The sequence below is a fragment of the Sapajus apella genome, unplaced genomic scaffold, assembly GCF_009761245.1.
Source record: "Sapajus apella isolate SASKATOON/1434 unplaced genomic scaffold, GSC_monkey_1.0 scaffold27, whole genome shotgun sequence".
Lineage (NCBI taxonomy): Eukaryota > Metazoa > Chordata > Mammalia > Primates > Cebidae > Sapajus > Sapajus apella.
This window is the reverse complement of record NW_022436967.1, coordinates 15,553,683-15,579,106: the sequence shown is the minus strand read 5'-3', so window position 1 is coordinate 15,579,106 and position 25,424 is coordinate 15,553,683. Positions and strand designations below refer to the sequence as shown.

General features: G+C 39.4%; 1 long non-coding RNA gene across 2 annotated transcripts in view; it reads left to right on the top strand.

Annotated features, from left to right (window-relative positions):
* The window catches only part of LOC116560839, a 167,671-nt gene that overhangs the window by 58,981 nt on the left and 83,266 nt on the right, over positions 1-25,424 (top strand). For both annotated transcript variants that reach the window (XR_004273163.1, XR_004273162.1), the window contains one exon: positions 11,488-11,574. This is a non-coding gene — a long non-coding RNA (uncharacterized LOC116560839). The remainder of the gene's footprint in view (positions 1-11,487; positions 11,575-25,424) is intronic.

Here is a 25,424-nt window from a genome sequence, read left to right as displayed (position 1 = left end):
CCTTCCTTCCTTCCCTACCTTCCTCCCTCCTTGCTTCCCTCTTTCTTTTCTTTTCTTTTTTTCTTTTCTTTCTTCACAGAGTCTTGCTCTGTCACCAGGCTGGAGTACAGAGGCATGATCTCGGCTCACTGCAACCTCTGCCTCCCAGGTCCAAGTGATTCCCCTGCCTCAGTCTCCTGAGTAGCTGGAACTACAGGCACCCACCACTACGCCTGGCTAATTTTTTGTATTTTATTAGAGATGGGGTTTCCCCATGTTGGCCAGGACGGTCTCCATCTCCTGACCTCATGATCTGCCTGCCTTGGCCTCCCAAAGTGCTGGGATTACAGGCATCAACCACTGCGCCCAGCGGAAAATGCCTTTTTCCTAAAAGGACTTCTGCCCAGAATCTCTACATGTTCTTCCACCCCAGTGAGCTCAAATGTGAACAAAGCAGAAAGCTCTTCAATTATAGTCCAGAGGCATTTATTAGCAGCAGATTCCTTTATTTCCCTTTTGCTCTGAGCCTCAATCTGGCTCCACTTGATCTTTCTTCTCTTAGACCCATTATTTGAGTGCAACAGACTGAGGGCTGCCCCATAAATTCAAGAGGGATGTAAGCTGAGAGCCATATTCAGCATCCTTGGGTCCAGGAGAAAAGCTTATAATGAAAATATGGAAGTGAGGGCCAAATTGGATGTGGCTTGGGGCACATAGCAAGGTTAATAGTAATGGTGGTCAAGAGACTAAGAATTAAGGCAAGGGCTCTTGGGATCAGGCAGCAGAATTTAAGTCCATGAACATGGGGGGTTATGGAGAAATCTTCTAGTGTATCTTGCCTAGGTAAAAGCAGCTCCTTAAGTGAGTGATCTGGGTCAGATAATCCCAAGAAAAGGCCTCAAAAAAGACATGCGTGGCTGGGTGCAGTGGCTCCTGTAATCCCAGCACTTTGGGAGGCTGAGGTGGGCAGATCAAGAGGTCAAGAAATTGAGACCATCCTGGCCAACATGGTGAAACCCTGTCTTTACTAAAAATACAAAAAATTAGCTGGGTGCGGTGGCATGTCCCAGCTACTTGGGAAGCTGGGGCATGAGAATCACTTGAACCCGGGATGCGGATGTTGCAGTGAGCCGAGATCACACCACTGCACTCCAGAGTGAGACTCCATCTTAAAAAAAAAAAAAAAGACATGCTTAGCAAGAGAAGAGAAAGTAGTTTCCACCTAGTCTGTATGTAATGTATGGTATTAGTTTGTAGTATGCCTAGATACTAACACTCCTAGATTCTACATACTAACACTGTAGATCCAGTCTAGGTTGGATAGCCTTTCTGTTCAGATTTTTGAAGGCATTCAAATTTTGCTTGTCTGATATTGTTCACTTGCCTGATGGATCCAGGTATTGCTGCTGAGGGGTGGGAGAGCAATTCTGACTACTTGTCTTTTATTTGTGGCCTTTTTCTTCTTTCAGAATCTTCAGGACCGTCTCAATTTATCATGGAAGTGCTTTGCTATAAATCTTTTATTATTCAGTATACTTTCCTTCTAATGGACCGTCACTCATGTCTCTTAGGTACAGGGATTTTTTTTTTTTTTTTTTTTTGAGACAGACTCTTGCTCTGTTGTCCAGGCTGGAGTGCAATAGCACAATCTCAGCTTACTGCAATCTCCACCTCCCAAGTTCAAGCAATTCTTCTGCCTCAGCCTCCCAAGTAGCTGGATTACACGTGTGTGCCACATGCCTAGCTAATTTTTGTATTTTTTGTAGAGACGAAGTTTCGCCATGTTGTCCAGGCTGGTCTCGAACTCGTGACCTCAGTGGTCTGTCTGCCTCAGCCTCTCAAAGTTCTGGGATTACAGGTGTGAGCCACCCCGCCCAGCCTGAATTTTATCACATTATTTTGTCACATTATTTCTTTGATAATTTCTTCCACGATGTATTCTCTTTTCTCTCTTTCTGAAAATGCTGTTAGTCACATGCTACATCTCCCAGACACTTTTTTCCTCCAAATTTTCATCCCTTTTTCTTTCTTTTTTTTTTTTTTGAGACGGAGTTTCTCTCTTGTTACCCAGGCTGGAGTGCAATGGCGCGATCTCGGCTCACTGCAACCTCCGCCTCCTGGGTTCAGGCAATTCTCCTGCCTCAGCCTCCTGAGTAGCTGGGATTACAGGCACGCACCACCATGCCCAGCTAATGTTTTGTATTTTTAGTAGAGACGGGGTTTCACCGTGTTGACCAGGATGGTCTCGATCTCTTGACCTCGTGATCCACCCGCCTCGGTCTCCCAAAGTGCTAGGATTACAGGCTTGAGCCACCGCGCCCGGCCGCCCTTTTTCTTTTATTTTGTGAATCTTAGTATTGCCTTCTCTATAAGGCAATTAATTTTTTTTAAATTGCCTTATAAATGCAATTTTTCCCCCTCTTGTCAACAGAAGGGTCGCTATGGTTCCCCAGGAGTGGAAATGGGAATTGGAAAGTTTGGTTTGGAGGCATTCTGCATTTTCCCCTCACTTGTGGCTAGTCATCACCCACATGGTCCTAGTTTTCCATGTGATTGGACACAACTGAATTTCAGTGGCTCCTTGGATTTCTGAATGGAAATGGAGAACCTTCTTTGCAACCTGAGATCTTCTAGCTTTCTATGCTTCTGTGTCTTAGACCAGAGGTTCATACTTTAGGTCCGTAATGTAGGTAAGAAACTGAAGAAGCAGATGATTCCAAATGAATAACCTGTTGTTAGTAGTGTACATAGCATGGTTTTGGATCTATGTAGATCATGATGCCTTGGTTGTGTGGCTTTGGCAGCCAACCACCTATATTTCTTGAATGAAGCTTCTTTCCTGAAAGGTGGTTGGATTCATCTGAATTTCAGAGTACTTTCACTTGAACATCCTGTCAGCATAATTCACATTTTAAAATGCTTGCTTGGGTATTGTATTTTTTAAATAGAATTTTAGCATTTAACAACATAAACCAAAATAATCTCTTTCTACCTCTCCACTGGACTCATAGAGAGTCAAGGCCTTGAGTTCTGTGTTCTTGCTTTCTTCATGGCTGCTGGTTCTAACCCAGCCCCAGCCCCTTAGCAAGTGCTCTCCTCCTTTGAGCCTGTGCTGCTACTACACACTGGGCTCACCCATTTCCTAGAGTGTCTCTTGCTGCCCTCCATCCCCCTCCACTTCACCCTAACTCTCTTCCTCTTCCCCACACGCTCTCATTTGGTGTTTCTCAGTGGGGTTTGTGGATGTCCCACATCAGAACCACCTGGGGTCTGGCCAGGCCGACTGGATCTGAACCTCTGGGGAAGGTGTGGGAGCCGCAGAGGGGTCTGCTCATTGTTCAATCCCTCCTGGGCATTCTCTCACTCACCAGAGTTCAAGATCCACTGCTCTAATTTTTCTTTCTTTCTTTGAGATGGAGTCTTGCTCTGTCACCCAGACTGGAGTGCAAATCACCAGGTTTAAGTGATTCTCCTGTCTCAGTCTCCTGAGTAGCTGAGATTATAGGCGCCTGCCACCCCTGGCTAATTTTTTCTATTTTTAGTAGAGATGGGGTTTCACCATATCGTCCAGGCTGGTCTCGAACTCCTGACCTCAGGCAATCCACCTGCCTTGGTCTCCCAAAGTGCTGGGACTACAGGCATGAGCCACCGCACCCAGGTTCTTTTTTTCTTTTAGAGGCTCTCACTATGTTGCTTAGGCTGGTCTCGAACTCCTGGCCTTAAATGATTGTCCCGCCTCAGCCTCCAAGTAGTTGGGGTTACAGGCAGAGCCACTGTGCCTGGCTCACACTGCTCTAATTCCTGATACTCATCCAGCTCAGTTCCTGACTCTGCTCGACACCCTTTGCCCTTTCTCTTAGGGTGTTCATACTCTCCAGCAGGCTTGTTCTCCTGCTACCCAGAGGCCCCCCTCCAGCTCCAACCTTTTACCTAGCATCCAGCCTTCTATTTGCAGTTATTCCCAGGAAACCTCCTGCATGCTGGGTGTGACCACTCACACTTGTCATCTATTGGAACAACATCCCCAGGAGGTAGGTATTTTTCTACTAGGTTATTTTGTAGTTGAGGACACAGAGCCTAAGAGGGATATATGTATGGTGATATTTGCTTTGTTAGAGAGAATAATAATGAATGTACATCAAATACTTGGATGAGAGAACGACTCATCTTGAATGTACTACCTTTGTGGACTTGATCTGAAACCTGGGTTTGTTGTTCTTTCTTACATTTCTTCTACTGGAACCAGTGGGAGGCAGGAGAAGGGGAAAGAGATGACAAATTCCGTGCTAGAGTTCTGCATTAACAATCAGAATACAAAGCTTGTGGGAACCTCCCTCAAAAATGACAGGGCTAACCAGGAGTGCCCTGACTGCAACTTTGCCCAATAGTACTTTTTTTTTATTGTGTGGTGTTCATTGACTGTTGATTATTACAGAACTGGGTCAGTTGGAGGTCAGGGAGGCGGGGATGGGGGAAGCTGTGGGCTGAGAGGTGGAACAAGCAGTTCTACCAATCCATGTGAAACCTTTAGGGAGAATGTAGGGCTTTCAAAAACAGATTTTGGAAATTTCTTTTTAAAATTATCAGAAGAGTAGATCACCACCCTGTTTGCACTTTGCATATGCAACATACAAATGTAGAAAAATAACCCATTATGAGAAAGCAGTTAAAATCATTGCATATTAAGACAGTTAGGTCACTGCTGGCCAGATCTGGCTGTGATTTGAATCAGTTTTAGTTTTTGAGAAAGGAATGTTTGATCCAACAGAAAATGGGCTTCGAGTGTGCTGGGGCTCCTCTTTCTCCTCTCACCCTCTCCTCTTCTCAGGTTGATGACGGATCCCCAGGGCACTGGTTGCTTCCTCCAAAGGAGCCCCTCCTTGGAGCTGGAAGAGAGGCTTGTTTCTCCAGCTGTCTAACCTTTAGTTTTAGCTGCCTCTTGTTGACCTCTTAGTTTTATAATGAGTCAGTTTATTTGCTTGGACAAACTGAATTTTCTTAGACAGAAATATAACAGAGTTAGAAAGAGGCCAATGTTTTGTTTCCCCTTATGAAGGAGAAGTAGCTATGGGACCGGGCACTTCTGGGCTGTTCATTCTGTGACAGTCCCTGTTGCTGGTTTATTTTAGGACTATGTAGTGAAGCCTGGTGGGCAGAGAAATATTGTCTCCCTTGTCGGAGGTAGAAATATCTGCAGGGTTTACAAGCTAATTACTTCTTGATTCCCTGGGAGTTCTAAGAATTTGCTTAGCAACTGACCTGACCAGTCCCTACCCCCAGCGACTCCCCACCATGACTACACTTACTGGTGGGGCTGATGGAGCAGTTGTCAAACTAAACAAGGATTAAGGATTTTGTGAGAATGGTGCCAGTCTTTTCCTCGATGGGACCTGAGCCTGTAAGCTAGTCCAACAAAATGAGGGAGAACAAGCCAAAAAAAACCTCTTTAAGAAACAACACAGGCAGTAGGAAATCATACTGGTCAGGGCTTGTTTTCCTGGCGCGGGGCCTCATTCCAACCTGTTGCAATCAGCTCTAGAGTGTCTATAGGGACACCCTGGTGCAGGGGCCCCGCGGAGGAAAGGAACTTTTACATTTCTGTTTGACTGGGCTCCTTGCCAGGGACTAAGTTCAAAGTGTAGTTTCCAGTAATTTGCTGAGACTTCTCTGTGGGTTTGATAGGCCAGGACAGAAGCCTGCAAGCTGAAGTAATATTTCCTGATTTCTGTCATTCTTTAAGGAGCGAAGGAAGGTGGTTAAGGGACTGTGGGTTGGAGACTCTTGTTGGCTCTGAGAGCAGATTGGACCTCCCCTTCCTCCTGTCGACCCCAGCCCTTTCTCCTCAATCCCGTCCGGGCCATTGGCAGCCTGGCACTAGATGGAATCACGCGGGTTCCGTCTCCGAGCAAATGTGAGCTATGCATTCCATGAGCCAGCGAAAGGCTGCATTGATTTACTGCACGCTAGCATTATTTGGAGCTATAAAGTTGTCGAGTAATGGCAATATGTTCTTGTTTTCTCATATCTGTAGGATGAAAGTGAACATTTTTATAATCCTTCCCTCCTCACCACATTAAGTTCCTGGTGTTAGACATGTGGGCTTGATTAAAGGGGAAAAAGAGCTACAAGGAGAAGTTAGATTCATACATTCCTCTCTTACAATGCCTCATTCCCTCAACCACCCCTTCCCAGAACACTGACGGCAAGGCCCATATTCTTGTCATTTCCTCTTTGTCTCTCCCCCTCTCCCTGCCCTGTATCTACCAGAGGACTCAATGCATAATAATTCAAAATGAATCTTGATTAAATGAAAGGGTGGGTAGCGGTGGAATCTCACTTCAAAGAAGGGTTGGGTAGAATGATACAGCTTCTGTGTCTGGTGGAGGCTCACAGGAATGGTGCTTTATTGATTTGATTACAACTTATTTTCTACAGCAAGAAATTGTGTTGCAAAATGTTTGCGGTGGTCCCAGTATCAGTCACTCTTTACTTGGAAAGGACTCAGCTGAGCATGAGAGACATTAGGAATGGGGGAGAGAACAGAGAGGTAGTGGAGCCACAGCTGAGCTCTCCAAGATTCTTTAGCCCTGACATCTAGTTGCAATCACCTTTTATTACAATCACTCACTACCTCAAACATCTGTATACCCAAAAACAAAACCAAAGCAAACCCCAGGAATACACAAAGAGGGTGGGGTAAAAGGAGGAAATAGCCTGTAGGAGTCCCTTCCTTCTTTCCCCACAAAGTTCCTTGTCCTGCTTCCTTAGTTCTCCTACAATATAGTTCTTTTCATTTGCTAATGTGCCTCTGAAAGACTGACTATACATGCTGCTTTTCCTCTTGCCTGGAAACCGAATTATAGCAATTTAACATTATAACATAATTCTACTGCAATAAAGCAATTTGGGGCTGGTGGTAGTGATGGCGTGGATGTTGGCGGGACTGGAGCAGATAATTTATTAGAATGGAATTTTTCTGCATCTGTTTAAGAAATGTTAGGATAGAGCCATGTTAGTGTGAAATCTTATTTAAATATTTTTATTTGAAGATTGGTACCCTTTGAAACCACTATGTATGTATCTATATAATGCCAAAAGAACTGGTTAAAGGTTTTAAACAAGGAGACTTTTTTTGTTATATGGACTTGTATCACATGAATAATGGTTTATGTACTTAATTGGTTTTTTAAAAATTACATGAATGAATTATTTGCTTTTTACAATGTGAAGTTAAAAAACGGGTCTCAGCTAGGTGCAGAGTGAGCCTGTGGTCCCAGCTACTTGGGAGGCTGAGGCAGGAGAATCACTGGAGGCTAGGAGTTCAAGGCTGCTATGATCCTTCCTACGAATAGCTACTGCGTGCCAACTTAGGCAACATAGTGAGACCCTATCTAAAAAAAAGTCTTAAATATTTCAGTAGTCTTTAGCTATAAAAAACAAACAAACAAACAAACAAAAACCTGTGACAAATTGTCTATAAAACTAAGCACCTAGCTGACTCTGTAGGTAGGTTTCAGGGAAAAGGAGAGCAAAGAAAGATGAATTTAAAAATTTTCCTTGTCCAGTGATGGTCCACACCATGGTGTAATGAAATTGGGCAACTTAGATTCTTAAGACAATTTTCTCATCATTAAATCTCTTAAGGAGGGACATGGATCTCCCAACACATATCTGACTATTATACATCTCTGTTCAAAAGAATACAGACATCTACCTACAAAAGATTGTGGCCTTAAAATTGGTTTAAAGCATGTTTTACTTCCTGCCAGTTCCTGTATGATTAGGGACATGATTAACTGTATCCCACTCCCTAGATCTATCATGTTAGGCCTTTGACATTTATAGAGATAATGTTGGCAGTTTCATCTGTTCATGAGACATCTTAAAGGTCCATCATATTATAATTTGCAATATCCATAGTGCCCAAAACTCTGAAATTTCATCCTGTGTGTGGGAGCAAGCTCTTGTGCAGTGAATAAACTACCTTAGTGGTGAGACCTCAGTGTGATGGTTCTTCACACATCCTGATAGATGCAGCGAGTAACTCTTGTGTAGTGATCAACATTTGGTTCCTTTGTGAAAAGGGACCTCAAACAAAGACACTTGAGACTTTGATGGAAATGACAAATGAAGGCACAAGATATGAAAGTTCTCAATGAGAAAATACTTTCATACACTTTTAAATTCTGTATTTTAAATTTCATTAACTTATTAACAGGCCTAAGGCTGGACACAGCGGCTGACACCTGTAATTCCAGTGCTTTGGGAGGCCAAAGTGGGAGGATTGCTTGAGCCCAGGAGGTTGAGACCAGCTTGGGCAACATTGTGAGACCACATTTCTGCAAAAAATAAAATGTAGCCAGGCATGGTGGCAAGTCCCTGCAGTCTCAGCTGCTTGGGAGGCTGAGGTGGGAGGACTGCTTGAGCCTAGAGTTCAAGGCTGCAGTGAGCTATGATTGTGCATTGCTGCACTCCAGCCTGGTGACAGAGTGAGACTCTGTCTCTAAAAAAAGCCTGCTGGGTAACCTACATCTAGGCTTTTCAAATATACTTTCCTATAAGAAAGAGATGTTATGTGATAGTGATATTTGAGAATTCGAACATTTTTATGTTACATGAACTGCTTGGGGTCATATATTCAGTTTTTCTTTTTTGTTATGCTTAGGATATCATGGATCATATTTTGGAAACTATCATGTTGTTAAAAAATTAATAAATATTTTGACCTTTTATTGGATAAAGACTATCACAGACCTTTAACATTTAAATGAACAGTATTGAAGTGAGTGACATAAACAATATATTACAGTAGGGCAAAGCTACTTGCAGTGGGTACATAAATGACTGGGCATGTCTTGATTAGAAAAACTCAGAAATGCAAAGCACTAGGAGGCAATCATATTAAAAAGCATTTTCTCCCTGGAGAGGAGGGCTGGCTGCAGGTTATTCTTCAGGTATGAGTGGCACCTCTTTGGTTCTTTCTTCTGCCAAATCAGTACTGACCACTCCCAAGCAGCCCTTCATTTTTACCCATATCCAACTCTTCTTTTTCTGTTGGGCTCCTTTCTTCCAATTCAGTGATCTCAAAGCCAGCCTAACAGCTGGGTGGGAAGGAGGAGGGAACCAAAATGAAATAAATGCCTTCCCTGTTTTACATGCATGATCTCATTTTACCTTCATGACCCCCTCGAAGTGAAGTACTGATAACACCCCATTTTGCAGATGAAGCTTGGAAATATTAGGTAACTTGCTCTAAACCAAAAAGCAAGAATATAGAGGGATTTATACCCAGCTTTGTGCAACTATGAGGATGGAGCTCTTGTTCCTTCCCTGCAGCCTCCAATCAGGGGGAATTTAGCCTGTTTGTGATTTGGTGAAGGTCATTTTGTTGCCTTGTCCCTTATCTCCTTAAGGACTGACCACATTGCTTCATTTTTAGTGACTTTCCCTCATACATTATGGTTGAATTAAGGACTATATCTATGGCATAAAGCAAGGAACATCTGATTACCGTTTCTCCTGTGACTATGAATGCTAGAGTTCAAGGATCACACTTACAGTAAATGCTCTTCCAGCAAAGCTACTTTTTAATGACTGTTACCTTATTCTTTATTTTCAAAATAATCCTCAGATATTTTAGTCAAAAAGGTATACATCTAGGCTGTAACTAAATTTATCACTATGTTCTTTGTGAAAATTTTCAATTCAGTGTTTCATCCTCCTCCCCATCCTCAATAAATTTAATATTCCCATTACTCACTAACTGGGGATTGAAATAACAAGTCATTATGATGTCTGTATTAACATCCAAAACACACTGGGTTTCTTCCAGGATTTCCATATCTATTATTCCTAAAACATATGACTTTTAAAACGCAAATGGTTTTCCCAAGCCAATTCTCTAATCACAGACATAAATTTCACTCCATTAAGGAGAGGAAACCAGGCAGTATGACTAAAGTTAGGAATATGATGATCAAATTTCAAGGGAGGAAAAACAAAGATTAGGCGTGGAATTCTTTCCATTGCTTTTGCTTGTGAAATATGGTTAAAATAAAACCCTGCCTTTCTGCACACATAAGCGTGCAGACCTTTTAAGTGAGAGGTTAGATTTAGATATGGTTGCTGTCATCCCCTCTCTCTGGTTTGGCAGGGAATTCTGCAGAGAAGCCAGGTCTGAGGGCTGCCTCCTTGCTTTTCCTTAGAATGGGTGGAGGGGTCAGGAGACTGATGAGAGCCAGACAGACGCTTCTCCTGTCTCTTTCTTAGGGTAGTTAGAAGTTATTCCGTTGCATTTTCTCTCATGAAATACCTGTTGCATATTTATGAGTCCTTGAAATAATGAGAGTCCTCGAGAACTGGTGATAACTAGGTAGGTCTATAAACAAGGAAAGGGGATGTGTTGGGAGAATCTAATTCCATAGGCTATGGATGGTAGATTCTGTGGTATTCTTTTGATTGCTACTCTTGAAAATACTTCAGCCCCTCAAGGGTTGCTTTTTCATGTTTATCAAGATTTTTCTTTATAGGAGTCCCTTTCAACTTATTAGACTTGCTTCCTTGCTGGTTTTTTTTTTTTTAAATAAATGTGATCAAATATCTTTAAGAAATATGAACTCTTCCACTGTCTGTATTAAGAACATGAGACAAGACCATTCTCTACCCCTACTACTTACCAACAGCAGCAAGCACATACATTTCTTTGAGTCTTCTGCGAGATGCACATTGTTGATTTCGTAGACATATATATATATACACATACAAAAAATGAGATTTACCTTATAGCTGATATACATTTATGTTGAATTTGAAATAGGTCAGTATAGTTATTGAGAAGGAAGAATCTTTTCAAGTTCTCTTAGTGTCACAGAAGGAAGATAAAAAAAGCTTATTTTAAAAATCTGTATTTCTGGCCAGGTGCAGTGGCTAATGCTTGTAATCCTAGCACTTTTGGAGGCTAAGGCAGGTGGATCGCCTGAGCTCAGGAGTTTGAGACCAGCCTGGCCAACAGGGTGAAACCCTGTTTCTACTAAAATACAAAAAATTAACAGGGTGTGGTGGTGTGCCCCTGTAGTCCCAGCTACTTGGGAGGCTGAGGCAAGAGAATTGCTTGAACCTAGGAGACAGAGGTTGCAGTGAGCTGAGATCACACCACCAGATTTCAGTCTGAGTAACAGAGCAAGACTCTGTGCCCAAAAAGAAAAATAAATACTAATAAAATCTGTATTTCTGTTGTTGTTTGAAATGAGAATTATTAAGGCTTTTGGAAAGCAAAGTAGCAATAATTATTAAAACTAAAAATGCATATATCCTTTCAACCTATCAATCTCATACTTGGAGGTCTGTATCATATTAAAAATGTCTATAGCTATTACCAAGTGACTGTCTATATTGCATTACCCTATTTTAACCCGCTGTGTATGACTTATCATTATCTCCTATTTTTCATATTCTACATTTGTTCGCTCATTTGTTGATCAATTCATTCACTTATTGTCTTCCCACCAGAGTGTGAGCTCTGTGAAAACAAGGACCTCATCTGTCTCCTTCACCACTGGAACTCCAGCATCCAGAATAGTCCCTGGCACTGATGAGGTATTCAGAAAATATTAGTTGAATGAAAGAAATAAAAACACCCATAGGTCAGGATGTATGACAGGATGTTTATTGCAGCAGTATTATGGTGGCAGAAATCCAGAATCAAAGAGAATGCCCATTAGTGAGAGGCTGATTGGGAGTACCACCACTGTTGGGCTAAGCATTGTGGAACAGTGGTTAATGATATAGCTTTAGTGTCAGAAGCCTGGGCTTTAATCCATTTTTTTTTTTTAACTCTCACCATCCATCTTTTGGTTCTTAATATTATAAGCAAATCTATTCCTCTGGGCAGACATTAAACATGAGAGCCTAGGTGATGAAATCTCTGAGTACTTGCTTGTTTGCAAAGGATTTTATTTTTCCTTCACTTATGAAGCTTAGTTTGGCTGGATATGAAATTCTGGGTTGAAAGTTCTTTTCTTTAAGGATGTTGAATATTGGCCCCCACTCTCTTCTGGCTTATAGAGTTTCTGCTGAGAGATCTGCTGTGAGTCTGATGGGCTTTCCTTTGTGGGTAACCCGACCTTTCTCTCTGGCTGCCCTTAGCATTTTCTCCTTCGTTTCAACCCTGGTGAATCTGACGATTATGTGCCTTGAGCTTGCTCTTCTTGAGGAATATCTTTGTGGTGTTCTCTGTATTTCCTGGACTTGAATATTGGCCTGCCTTGCTAGGTTGGGAAGTTTTCCTGGATAATATCCTGAAAAGTATTTTCCAGCTTGGATTCATTCTCTCTGTCACATTCAGGTACACCTATCAAACGTAGATTAGGTCTTTTCACATAGTCCCACATTTCTTGGAGACTTTGTTCATTCCTTTTTACCCTTTTTTCTCTAATCTTGCCTTCTCGTTTTATTTCATTGAGTTGATCTTCGACCTCTGATAACCTTTCTTCTGCTTGGTCAATTCGGCTGTTGAAACTTGTGTATGCTTCACGAAGTTCTCGTGTTGTGTTTTTCAGCTCCATCAATTCACTTATATTCCTCTCTAAGTTGTCCGTTCTCGTTAGCATTTCAACAAATCTTTTTTCTTAGTTGTTAGTTTCTTTGCATTGGGTTAGAACATGTTCTTTTAGCTCACAAAAGTTTCTTATTACCCATCTTCTGAAGCCTGATTCTGTCATTTCATCACACTCATTCTCCATCCAGCCTTGTTCCCTTGCTGGTGAGGAGTTGTGATCCCTTGTAGGAGGAGAGGTGTTCTGGTTTCGGGTGTTTTCATCCTTGTGGGGCTGGTTTCTTCCCATCTTTGTGGATTTATCCACTGGTCGTCTTTGTAGTTGCTGACTTTCAGACTGGATCTCTGAGTGGACGTCCAGTTTGTTGATGAAGTTGTTTCTGTTTCTTAGTTTTCCTGCTAACAGTCTGGCTCCTCTGCTGTAGGACTGCTGAGGTCCACTCCAGGCCCTGCTTGCCTGGGGATCACCTGGAGCAGCTGCAGAACAGTAAGGGTTGCTGCCAGTTTCTTCTTCTGCTATCTTTGCCCCAGAAGGATACCTGCCAAATGTCAGTCTGATCTCTCCTTTATAAGGTGACTCTTTGGATATATGGGGATCAGGGAGCTGCTTGGGGAGACAGTCTGTCCTTTATAGGCACTCAGATGCTGAGCTGTGAGCTCCGTTGTTCATTCAGAGCTGCTGGGCAGGTATGTTTAGGTCTGCTGCAGCAGAAGTCATAAACCCCTTTTTTCCCCCAGGTACTCTGTCCCAGGGAGTTAGGGCTTTATTTATGAGTTTCTGTTGTGCTGCTGCCTTTTTTCCTGGCTGCCCTGCCCAGCGAGGAGGAGCCTAGTCACTGTCTGCTTGCAGAGGCTTTGCTGAGGTGCTGTGGGCTCCACCCAGCTGCTGTGTGAACTTCCCTGCAGTCCTTTTTATATGGGTGTAGTTAGAACTGCCTCGGCAATGGTGGCCCACCTTTGTAATGGCGGACTCCCTCTGTAATGGCAGGTTGCCTTGGCAATGGCGGGTTGCCTCGGCAATGGTGGGCTGCCTTAGTGATGGCGGACTACCTCTGTAGTGGTGGAGTGCCTCAGCAATGGCGGACTCCCCTCCTCTACAGAGCTGGACCTTCCTGGGTTCAGCTGTGCTTGCTGTGAAACTCTCAACCCAGAGCATTTCCAATTGCTGTTTTTTTTGTGGGGGTGGGACCAGCCGAGCCTGATCACTTGGCTCCCTGCCTCAGAGCCTTTGTTTTAGTTGAATAGTCGACTCTCTCCCAGGTGTTCCAGTCGCCTGTTGAAAAGGCACGGGGACCTGTGTGATTTCCCCTGCGGCGACTCACTGCGCCTGGCTGAAACAGCGGTGCTGAGATTTGTGGCACTTTTTTTGCCCAGGAATCTCCTGGCCTGGCTCCCTGTTTCAATCCCCTTTTTAATCAGATGAATGGGTGACTGTGCCTTCCCAGGGCTCCAATTGCCAGCTAAAAGGGCACCTAGACCGTTGTATTTTGTATGGAGAACTGCCGCACCAGGGCACCAGCAAAGCAGCCACACCGGCCAAAATAGCCGTGCTGGCGACTGGTGGGGCTCCTCCATCTGGGAATCTTCTGGTCTGTGGGCAATAAAAATCCCTCTGGAATTGCGGCGTCCACTCACCCTCTGCGCTTTCACTGGGAGCTGCAATCCTGAGCTGTTCCTAAACAGCCATCTTGGATCTTCCTCCCTTAATCCATTTCAATGTTCATCTTAAACATAGAATGAATGGTCCTGGGAAAGGTGTTTAGCCTCTATGTCTTAGTTTCCTCATTTATAAAACGAGGACAATAATGACACCAATCTCATGAAGTTTTGTGAGAATTAAATGAAATAATACATGTAATATATTTGGGAACAGTGCCTGGTACATTGTAACTCAATAAATATATTCTTTCTTCATGAAATAATAAAGAGAATTACTTAAGTATCACTTGGAGTCATTTTCATGGTGCATAACTTTGTGGCCAACACACAATGCAAAGCACATGTAATGAATGTTGCTTTTGTAAATCTAACAATAATAATGAAATAATCTCCCATGTATGTTTATGATTTCTGTGTTTATAAGAGCATAAAATTAAGGAAGATATATATTAGGTATATGAATCTGGGTGTGGTAAGAGAGGGAATAAGGAGAAGGAAAAGTTGGAAAAAAAACCAAAATTACTAAATACTATGATATTCACATTACCAACACATTACTAATACCATAACTAAAATTATAAAATATGTGTTTCTGCAACTATATAGGCAGTAGAAAAAAATCAATAAAATAAAATATATGTGTGTATATATACATACCGAATAAGATGCCTAAAAGAGGGTCTCAAAAATATTAATGGAGTTTCTTTTAGGAAGGTTGGAATTCCGAGTGATTACTTCCTTACACTTTGGTTATTTGAGTTTTTGACAGTAAGCAGGTATTATTTATATAATCAGAAAAATACAATAAAATAGTTTTACTATGAGTAAAAAAGAAAAATGCAATGCTTCTCTATTTCTGTAAGTCTTTCTTAAAGGAAGAGAGTTGGTGATGTCTCTGTTAGAGAGGTTTCAGGCCTCAGGAGTTATTAGAATCCTGTTTATAAGGAGCCCTGGGTCACGTGGTCTGAGCACAAGATGGATTTAGTTTGTAGCAAATCTCATGTCTGCTACCTTAGTCTTCTCCTGTCTTGGAAAGATGAACTCAAATCTGAGTGATTATATGAACCAAAGATGCTGTAAACATAGGCAAATGGACCACAAAATTCTTGAAAATTGGAGAGAAGGGAATCATAGATACCTATATCCACAGATGATTCAGCCATAGGAGACTGCATGGGCCCCAAATCTAGAAAAATTTTTAAAATACCACTTTATGACTGGGTGAAGTGGCTCACACCTGTAATCCCAGCACTTTGGGAGGCTGAGGTAGGTGGCTCACTTGAGTTCATGAGTTGGAGGCCACCCTGGCCAACATGGTGAAACCCCATCTCTACTAAAAATACAAAAAAATTAGCTGGGAATGGTGGTGGGGCATCTGTAATCCCAGCTACTTGGGATGCTGAGGCAGGAGAATAGCTTGAATCTGGGAGGCAGAGGCTGCAGTGAGCTGAGATCGCACCACAGCACTCCAGCCTGGGTGACAGGGTGAGACTCTGTCTCAAAATAAATACATAAATAAAATAAAATAAAATAAAATGCCACTTTACTCATGTCAAAGCATTTTTCAAAAACCCCTATTCCATGTCACTTATAAAGCTGAAATTCTTTAGTTGGTCTTGAAGAGTCTCAATACTTGTGCTAACTGTCCCACAGTGTTTCTTAAACTAGCTCTGCTTTGCAGGGTAGACCTCCCATTGTCCACTAAAAATCCCTCTTCACCTTTGTTCATGCCTTTCTCTCCCCCTTTTTTTTTTAACTCTTAGTCATCCCTTAATCCTTGGCTTAAGTCCTCTCCTCTAAAACGATGTTTGAATCACCTTAGTCCTCAGGGATTTCTTTACCTACATGTCTACATTCTACTAAATATGTCATTATGATTGGATACTGTGCCTGGTCACTTAGCACTTACCATGTGCTCTCTTAAACAGCCATCCATCTTCATATGCAAATGTTCCTCCTTTCTTCAACTGGCAGACTTCTTGAGGATAGGGCTAATGACTTTTCCTTCCTTGTATTTCCACAGCTCCCAACATGTTCCTTGGATATAGCTGGCGTGCAGTGAATACTTATTGATGGATAGATATTTATAGGCATTTTCTTGAAAACTGGAAGTATATAGTTATCCCATGATTAATGGATGGATTGGAGCCCTTTAGTAGAAACCAATTTATTTGCATACAAGCTTATCTATCTAGATAAGAATGTAGATAAGAATGCTGTGCTGAAATATGGAAAAAACTTCAAGAGCATTTCAAATCCTCAAAAATGTGTGTGCACTCAGTGACATAAATCCACATTTGCCATAAGCAAGATGAATGAAAAATGAAGCTAAATGAGATATTTAAATTTTTGAGAACTGGAAACAGTGAAATATTAATAAGGTTCATAGTAGTTAACACATGACTTTTGTTATAAGCTAAATTATCTAAATACTTTATATATATTAACTCATTTAGTCCTTAAAAACCTTATGAGGTAGATAATTTTAATTTTTTAAAAATAAAAAAAAAATTAGCCCACATTCAATGACCTATGTATATTTAAATTTTTTTGAGATAGGTCTCACTCTGTCACCCAGGTTGGTGTGCAGTGGCACGATCACGACTCACTGTAGCCTTGGCCTCCCGGGCCCAACTGATCTTTCCACCTCAGCTCCCTGAGTAGCTGGGACCACAGTGTATGTCACCATGCCTGGCTTATTTCTTTTTTTCTTTTTTTTTTTTTGAGACTGGGTTTCCCTATGCTGCCCAGACAGGTCTCCAACTTCTGAGCTCAAGCGATCCTCCCACCTCAGCCTCCCAAAGCATAGGGATTACAGGTATGAGCCACTGTGACTGGCCACAGAGATGCTATTACTAGTTCCATTTCACAGAGAGTGAAACACAACTGACCTAGTTCCTACTTGTACCTATGAGTATCTTTAAGCTTTTTAATTAAACTACGAATAATTTGATGATTTTTGATTTGTAAATTTAAACTATATAACTACATCTGCACAAAGGACAAACCCCACACATCCAAGTGCTTTGTAAATGAAAGACTATGATTCTGCTCAAGGTGAGATTTAAAACTAATGAAATTGGTTTAAAGAAAAAATAAACATCACCCTCCGAGAGTTTTCTGCAGATATCTCCTAAAGAAGCTATTTACATTTGATCTTAGAATTCTGTCACTGCCTTTCTTTTAGAATGTTTTAAAAAGTCAATCTATGCTTCCTAAAATAAATTCAGTCTCCCTTATTAATAGTTATATCTTGTTTTAAACCAGAGACAGCTTTATTGTGTACTTTATTCAAATGATCTTGTCTGTGAGTATGATTTTACCCTCAAAGGCTGAAGAGTTACCCATTAGCAAAAGGAGCTCCAAAGATTTTTGTAATAGTCTCTAAAGAGATTTTTAAGATAAGAGTTCTAAAAATGTTGTCAATATTATGTTAACTAAATTCTGGGAAGACCAAGGGATCATCCAAGGTCATACAGCAATTCAGGAGCAAGGATGGGATGAGAATCCAGCTAGGGCTTTTGACTCCTGTTCACTGTGTTTTCTGCTGAACTACACAACCACTAGAGGTCTCAGCAAGATACTTGTGGGCTGCCCCCTAAAGGTACTGGTAAGAGGAGAAACCTAGCCATCCCATAGGGAGTGCAGATAAGAATGTGACATCGACCTGAAGCCTCTATTTCTTTGGGAGCAGCAGAGACTGTCAAAATGTTGAGCATTCAAAGACTGACTAATGTTTGTAGTATTATTTAGCTGTTGTGTATGGGAAATGGAAGTTGTTGGATTTATGTTGTGCTCCTCACTGAGAAGGAATAGTGATTTCTCATGAGCTAGTCTTAATGGGTTTGAATGCCCAGAAATTCTAAGTCAGGGTTTCAACCAATTCTGTGGACCCTAAACACTATAATAGCTAGCATTTAAGTGTCTACTATATGTCAGGAATTGTTTTCAATACCTTACATATATTACCTCGTTTAATCTTCATAACAACCCATTGAAGTAATGACTATCATTCCTATTTTATAGATAGAGGCGCTGAGTTACAGAGAGGTTACACAACTTGCTTTAATTTGGTCAAGGTTATATGGCTATTAAATAGTTGAATTGGGATTCAAACCCAGGCAGTTTGGCTTCAATGTCTAATCAATTAAAAATTTATTATTAGGGCCGGGCGCGGTGGCTCAAGCCTGTAATCCCAGCACTTTGGGAGGCCGAGGCGGGTGGATCATGAGGTCAAGAGATCGAGACCATCCTGGTCAACACGGTGAAACCCCGTCTCTACTAAAAATACAAAAAATTAGCTGGGCATGGTGGTGCGTGCCTGTAATCCCAGCTACTCAGGAGGCTGAGGCAGGAGAATTGCCTGAACCCAGGAGACAGAGGTTGCGGTGAGCCGAGATTGCGCCATTGCACTCCAGCCTGGGTAACAAGAGCGAAACTCTGTCCCAAAAAAAAAAAAAAAAAATTATTATTAGTCATAACAATTTCAAACATACATAAAGGTAGGATAATAGTGCGATGGACCCTCCTGATTACCCATCTCCCACACTGACAGCAATCATTAACTCATGGCCAATCTTATTTTATCTGTATTTCTACTTACTTCCCTGGTTGCTGAGCCCCTTTCCTGGATGATTAAACACACACACACACTACTTTTTTTTGTTGTTATTTCAATAGTTTTTGGTTACATGAGTAAGTTCTTCAGTGGCAATTTCTGAGATTTTGGTGCATCCGTGACCCAAGCTGTGAAAACTGTACCCAATTTGTAGTCTTTTATCCCTCACCCCATCCCACCCTTGCCCCCAAGTCCCCAGAGTCCATTATATAATTCTTATGCCTTTGCATCCTCATAGCTAAGCTCCTATTTATAAGTGAGAACATACGGTATTTGGTTCTCCATTCATAAGTTACTTCACTTAGAATAGTCGTCTCCAACTCCATCCAGGTTGCAGTGAATGCCATTAATTCATTCATTTTCTATGGCTGAGTAGTATTCATACACACACACACACACACACACACACACACACACACACATATATGTATATATCTCACATTCTATTTTCTATTTATCCACTGGTTGATTGATGGGCATTTTTTGAAATTGCAAATTTGGCTGCTATAAACATGAGTGTGTGAGTGTCTGTTTCATATAATGACTTCTTTTCCTCTGAGCAGATACCCAGTAGTGGGATTAATGGATCAAATAGAATTTCTACTTTTAGGTCTCTAAGGAATCTCCATACTGTTTTCCATAGTGGTTATACTAGTTTACATTCCCACCAGCTGTGTAAAAGTGTTCCCATTTCATTGCATTCACACCAACATCTATTATTTTTTGATTTTTAAATTATGGCCATTCTTACAGGAGTAAGGTAGTACTTATTTTGGTTTTAATTTGGATTTCCTTGATAATTAGTGATGTTTGACATTTTTTAATATGTTTGTTGACTATTTGTATATCTTCTTTTGAGAATTGTCTGACCTTATCCTTTGCCCACTTTTTGATGAGATTATTTGTTCTTTTTTTTCTTGCTAATTTGTCTGAGTTCCTTGTAGATTCTGGATATTCGTCCTTTGTCAGATTCATAGTTTACAAATATTTTCTTTCATTCTGTGGGTTGTCTGTTTATTCTGCTAATTACTTATTTTGCTATGCAGGAGCTTTTCAGTTTAATTAGGTCCCAATGATTTATTTTTATTATTATTGCATTGGGTTTTGGCTTCTTGATCATAAACTCTTTGCCTAAGCCAATGTGTAGAAGACAATTTTCAATGTTGTCTTCTCAAATTTTTTAGAATTTAGAATTCTTCAGGTCTTAGATTCAAGTCTTTGATCCATCTTGAGTTGATTTTTGTATAAGGCAAGAGGAGAGGATTCAGTTTCATTCTTCTGCATGTGGCTTGCCAATTATGTCAGCATCATTTGTTCAATAAGGTGTCCTTTCTCTGCTTTATGTTTTTGTTTGCTTTGTCAACGATCAGTTGACTGTAAGTATTTGGCTTTATTTCTGGGTTCTCCATTCTGTTCCATTTGTCTATTTGCCTATTTTTATACCAGTACCATGCTGTTTTGGTAACTATAGGCTTGTACTATAGTTTAAAGTAGGGTAAAGTGGTGCCCTAGATTTGTTCTTTTTGCTTAGTATTGCTTTGGCTACTTGGGCTTATTTTAGGTTCCGTATGAATTTTAGTATTATTTTTCCAGTTCTGTGAAGAATGATAATGGTATTTTGATGGGAATTGCATTGCATTTGTAGATTGCTTTTGGCAGTGTGATCATTTTCACAATATTGATTCTACCCATCCATGAGCATGGGATGTATTTCCATTTGTTTGTGCCATCAATTATTTCTTTCAGCAGTGTTTTGAAGACTTCCTTGTAGAGATCTTTTACTTCATTGATTAGGTATATTCCTAAGTATTTTATTTTATTTTTTGTAGCTGTTATAAAAGGAATTGAGTTCTTGATTTTTTTCCCAACTTGCTCATTATTGGTGTATAGCAGTGTGACTTCTTTGTGTACATTGATTTTGTATCCTGAATTTTTTCTGAATTCATTTAGGAGCTTTTTGAGTGAGTCTTTAGAGTATTCTAGGTATGCAATCATATCACTGGCAAACAGCAGCAGTTGTGATGTCCTCTTTACCGGTTTGGATGCCTTTTATGTCTTTCTCTTGTCTAATTGCTCTGGCTAGGACTCGGCTGAATAGAAGTGGTGAAAGTGGGCATCCTTGTCTTGTTCCAGCTCTCATGGGGAATGCTTTCAGCTTTTCCCTTTTCAGTATAATATTGGCTGTGGGTTTGTCATAGATGGCTTTTATTATCTTGAGGTATCACCCTTCTATACCAATTTTGCTGAGGGTTTTAATCATAAAGCTGTGCTTGATTTTGTCAAATGCTTTTTGTATGTTAAACCATCCCTGCATCCCTGGTAAGAAATCTACTTGATCATGGTATATTATCTGTTTGATATGTTGTTGGATTCAGTTAGCAGGTATTTTGCTGAGGATTTTCATATCTGTGTTCATCAGGGATATTGGTCTGTAGTTTTCTTTTTCGTTATATTGTTTCCTGAAAACACACAGATATTCTGTCATACTATTCATAAATATTTCTATAAATATTGCTAAAAAGACTGGAAAAGAATCACACTTTTCTTCATAGAATGCACATAATATCTGTTGTTCTCTATTTTGTGACATTAGTAGCTTTGATGATTATTATGTAGATTAGTGGTATTCCATTTTATCATTTCTTTTTCATTTATGTGCTGGAATACTTTCTATTATATTGACTGTTTGATTATCCTGAGGGACAGTTTGCATAGGGGAGGCCAGATAGATGCTAAATCTATATTGACCCTCAAATTCCCCTTTTAAAATTAGTTTCAGTGAGTTGGTTTCTTAACATTGGCTAAGTCAATCAATTAGTTTTTAAAGGTCATAATGAAGTTATGAATATTTAAACCTATTTGAATTTATTTGATGCATCTTTTTTAAAAAAATCAATGCTCAAATTGTCTCCAAGAAGCCTGTGGGAGACTCTTCAAGTTAGACTTATAAATTTTTCAGTCATCTTCAGTAACTCTCTAATTTTCTGGTATGACAGAATCTTCTAGGCTCATCTTATGTATTTCTGGCCCTAAACCATCCAATTAGTAATTTTTCCAAGCAGCTGGAGTTTCTTTATGGGAAATGGTATTTTTTTTAGAAATGGCAATATGTCTGAAAGGTATGACAGATAAGGTAAAGCAGATATGACAACTGCTTATTGACACTGAATTGGTTTTTGTTTGAGCTTGCTTCCATTCTTTTCTCACTTCCTGCATTCCTTCTTCTCTTCCTTCTTTTTCTTTCATTTTAAAGAGAAAATAAATGATGAGTTACTACTAAGAATTACTTGTTTTATCTTTCTGTATAAATTCATGTCTAAATAGTGATAGTTTTAGAATAATATATAATATTATTAAAATACAATTGTAAAAAATTGTTTAAATTCATTTTACAGTTTTCATCTTTAGAATATATATCAATAAGGATATAGAAATGATTGTCTTTTAAAGCCACTTGAAAACAATTATCCTTTGTACAGATAATCTGCCAACTTCTTAGATAGTTAAATTTATTTGTTTCATTTGCTTTAGAGTTGAAGTGTGTTATTTTAAATTTAATTTTGTTTTTAAAAACTTAATTATTTTTTAAAATTGACAAGTAAAAATTGTATATATTTATGGTGTACAACATGATGTGTATATATATATGCACACATATATATGTATATGCATTGTGGAATGACTAAGCTATTTTACATAAGCATTACTTCACATACTTATTTTTTGTAGTGAGAGCACTTAAAATCTACTTTTAGTAATTTTCAAATATATAATATATTGTTATTAACTATAGTCACCATTATATACAATAGACCTCTTGAAATTTTTCCTTCTGTCTAAGTGAAATTTTGTTTTCTTTGACCAACATCTCCCCAATTTCTCCATCCCTCGGCCTCACTCTCTGTTTTTTTGCACCCCACATCTAATTTTCTACACTCCACATCTAAATAAGGTCATATGGTATTTGTCTTTCTGTGCCTGGTTTATTTCATTTATCATAATGCCCTCCAGGTTCATCTATGTTGTTGCAAATAAGAACATTTTCTTTATTTATAAGGCTGAATAGTATTCCATTGTGTATATGTGACGTATTTTCTTTGGTCATTCATTCACTGATGGACACTTAGGATGATTCCATGTCTTGGCTATTGTGAATAATCCTGCAATGAACATGGGAGTAAAGACATCTCTTTGATGCACTGATTTTATGTTGTTTGGATATATACCCCAGTAGGAGCTTGTTGAATCATATGGTAGTTCTACTAATTTTTTGGTAGTTCTTAATTTTTTGAGGGACTTCCATAATGTTTGTCTATAATGGTTATATTTATTTACATTCTCAACAACAGTACAAAATGGTTCCCTTTTCTTCACATCCCCACCAACACTTATCTTTCATTATTTTGATAATTGTCTTACTTTTGTTTTAAAGTTATATAAAACAAAGTATATTCAGAGAAGTTGGCCTTCAATCTCCATCTCTCCTCTCCCATAGGTAATTTTTTTAAAAACTTCATGGTTTATCTTTCAATTTTAATTTATAGCAGCAAATGTGTATAGATACTTGCATCTTGTTCACATCTACTTTTTTAGACAAATGTTAATTTACTGTGCACATTTTTCTTCACTTTATTTTTTTAAAACTATACAATTTATCTCAGCATTCATTGCTTAGCAGCATGTGCAGATATCTATCATCCCCTTTAAGTTGCATAGTTTATTCAACCAGTCCTCAAGTGATGGACATTTGAGCTGTTTCAAGTCTCACTTAAAGATTTCTCTATATGATCAAAGCATACAGACATTTATATTGGATCAAAGTCCAATTCCAGAAAAGGGGCAAAGTTAGATAAAATGACTTCTACAATTTGGGTTGTATTCTATTATTCATCATAGCATGTATACGATAAAAGACTCTTCTTTGTTCAATAATACCAGGCTTACGGAAACACATAGTAGGAGAATCATAGTAGGAGAATGATTAGTAGGAGAATCAAGGCTATGTGGTTTCTTAACTATCCAGGTGATTCTTAGTCCTGAATACTCGGATTGGTGTGGTTCCCTGACTTTAACTTTTCACGTGTAGATGGTAATGTGCTAGGAGTAGCTAAATTTTCAAAAGCTCATATGCTTAGATGACACAGATAGTACCAATGGACAGCTGGCCTTTTATATTTTCTGGTTTTGCATCCACAGATTCAACCACCTGCAAGTCAAAAATATTTCCAAAAAAAGACCCAATAAAAAATACAAAACATAATACAAATTAAAAAAAATATGCTTAACAACAATTTACATAGCATTTATATTGTATTAGGTATTATAAATAATATAGAGATGATTTAAATTATATGGCAAAATGGAACAGAACAGAACCCAGAAGTAAAGCCACACCCCTACAACCATCTGTTCTTCGACAAAGTTGACAAATATAAGTAACGGGAAAAGGACTCCCTATTATAAATATTATATATATTATATATATATATAATTATATATAATTATATATATATATTATATATTATATTATATATATATATTATATATAAATGGTGCTGGGACAGCTGGCTAACCATATGCAGAAAAATGAAACTGGACCCCTACTTTTCATCATATACAAAAGTTAACTCAAGATGGTTAAAGATTTAAATGTAAGGCCTCAAAGTGTAAGAATCCCAGAAAAGAACCTAGGAAACACAATTCTGGACACTGGCCTTGGGAAAGAGTTTATGACTAAGTCCTCAAACTCAATTGCAGCAAAACCAGAAATTGACAAGTGGGACCTAATTAAACTAGAGAGCTTTTGCACCACAAAAGAAACTATTGATAAAATCAATAGATAACCTACTGAGTGGGAAAAATAGTTGCAAACTATACATCTGACAAAAGTCTGCTATCCAGAATCTATAATGAACTTAAATAATGGGACAAGCAAAACCCAAAGAATTCCATGAAAAAGTATGTAAAAGGCATGAACAGAGGACACACAAATGGCTAAGAAACATGAAAAAATATTCCACATCATAAATTATCAGAGAAATGCAAATCAAAACCACAATGGGATACCATCTCATAAGTCAGAAGGGCAATTATTAAAAAGTCAAAAAATAACAGATATTGGTGAGGCTGTGGAGAAAAGGGGACATTTATACCCTGTTGGGTGGGAATGTAAATTAGTTCAGCCACTGTGAAAAGAAGTTTGGAGATTTCTCAGGGAACTTAAAATAGAGCTACCATTTGACCCAGCAATCCCATTACTGGATATATATATATTTTTAAAAACATTGTTTTACCAAAAAGACACATGCACTCATATGTTCATTGCAGCACTGTTCACAATAGCAAAAACATGGAATAAACCTAGGTGCCCATCAGCAGTGGACTGGATAAAGAAAATACAGTACATATACACTATGGAATACTATGCAATCATAAACAAGAAAAAAATCATTTCCTTTGCAGCAACATGCAGCTGGAGGCCATTACCCTAAACAAATGAATGCAGGAATAGAAAACCAAATACTACATATTCTTATTTATAAGTAGAAGCTAAACATTGGGTAAACATGAACACAAAGACGCTAACAATATATATTGGGGACTACTGGAGGGAGG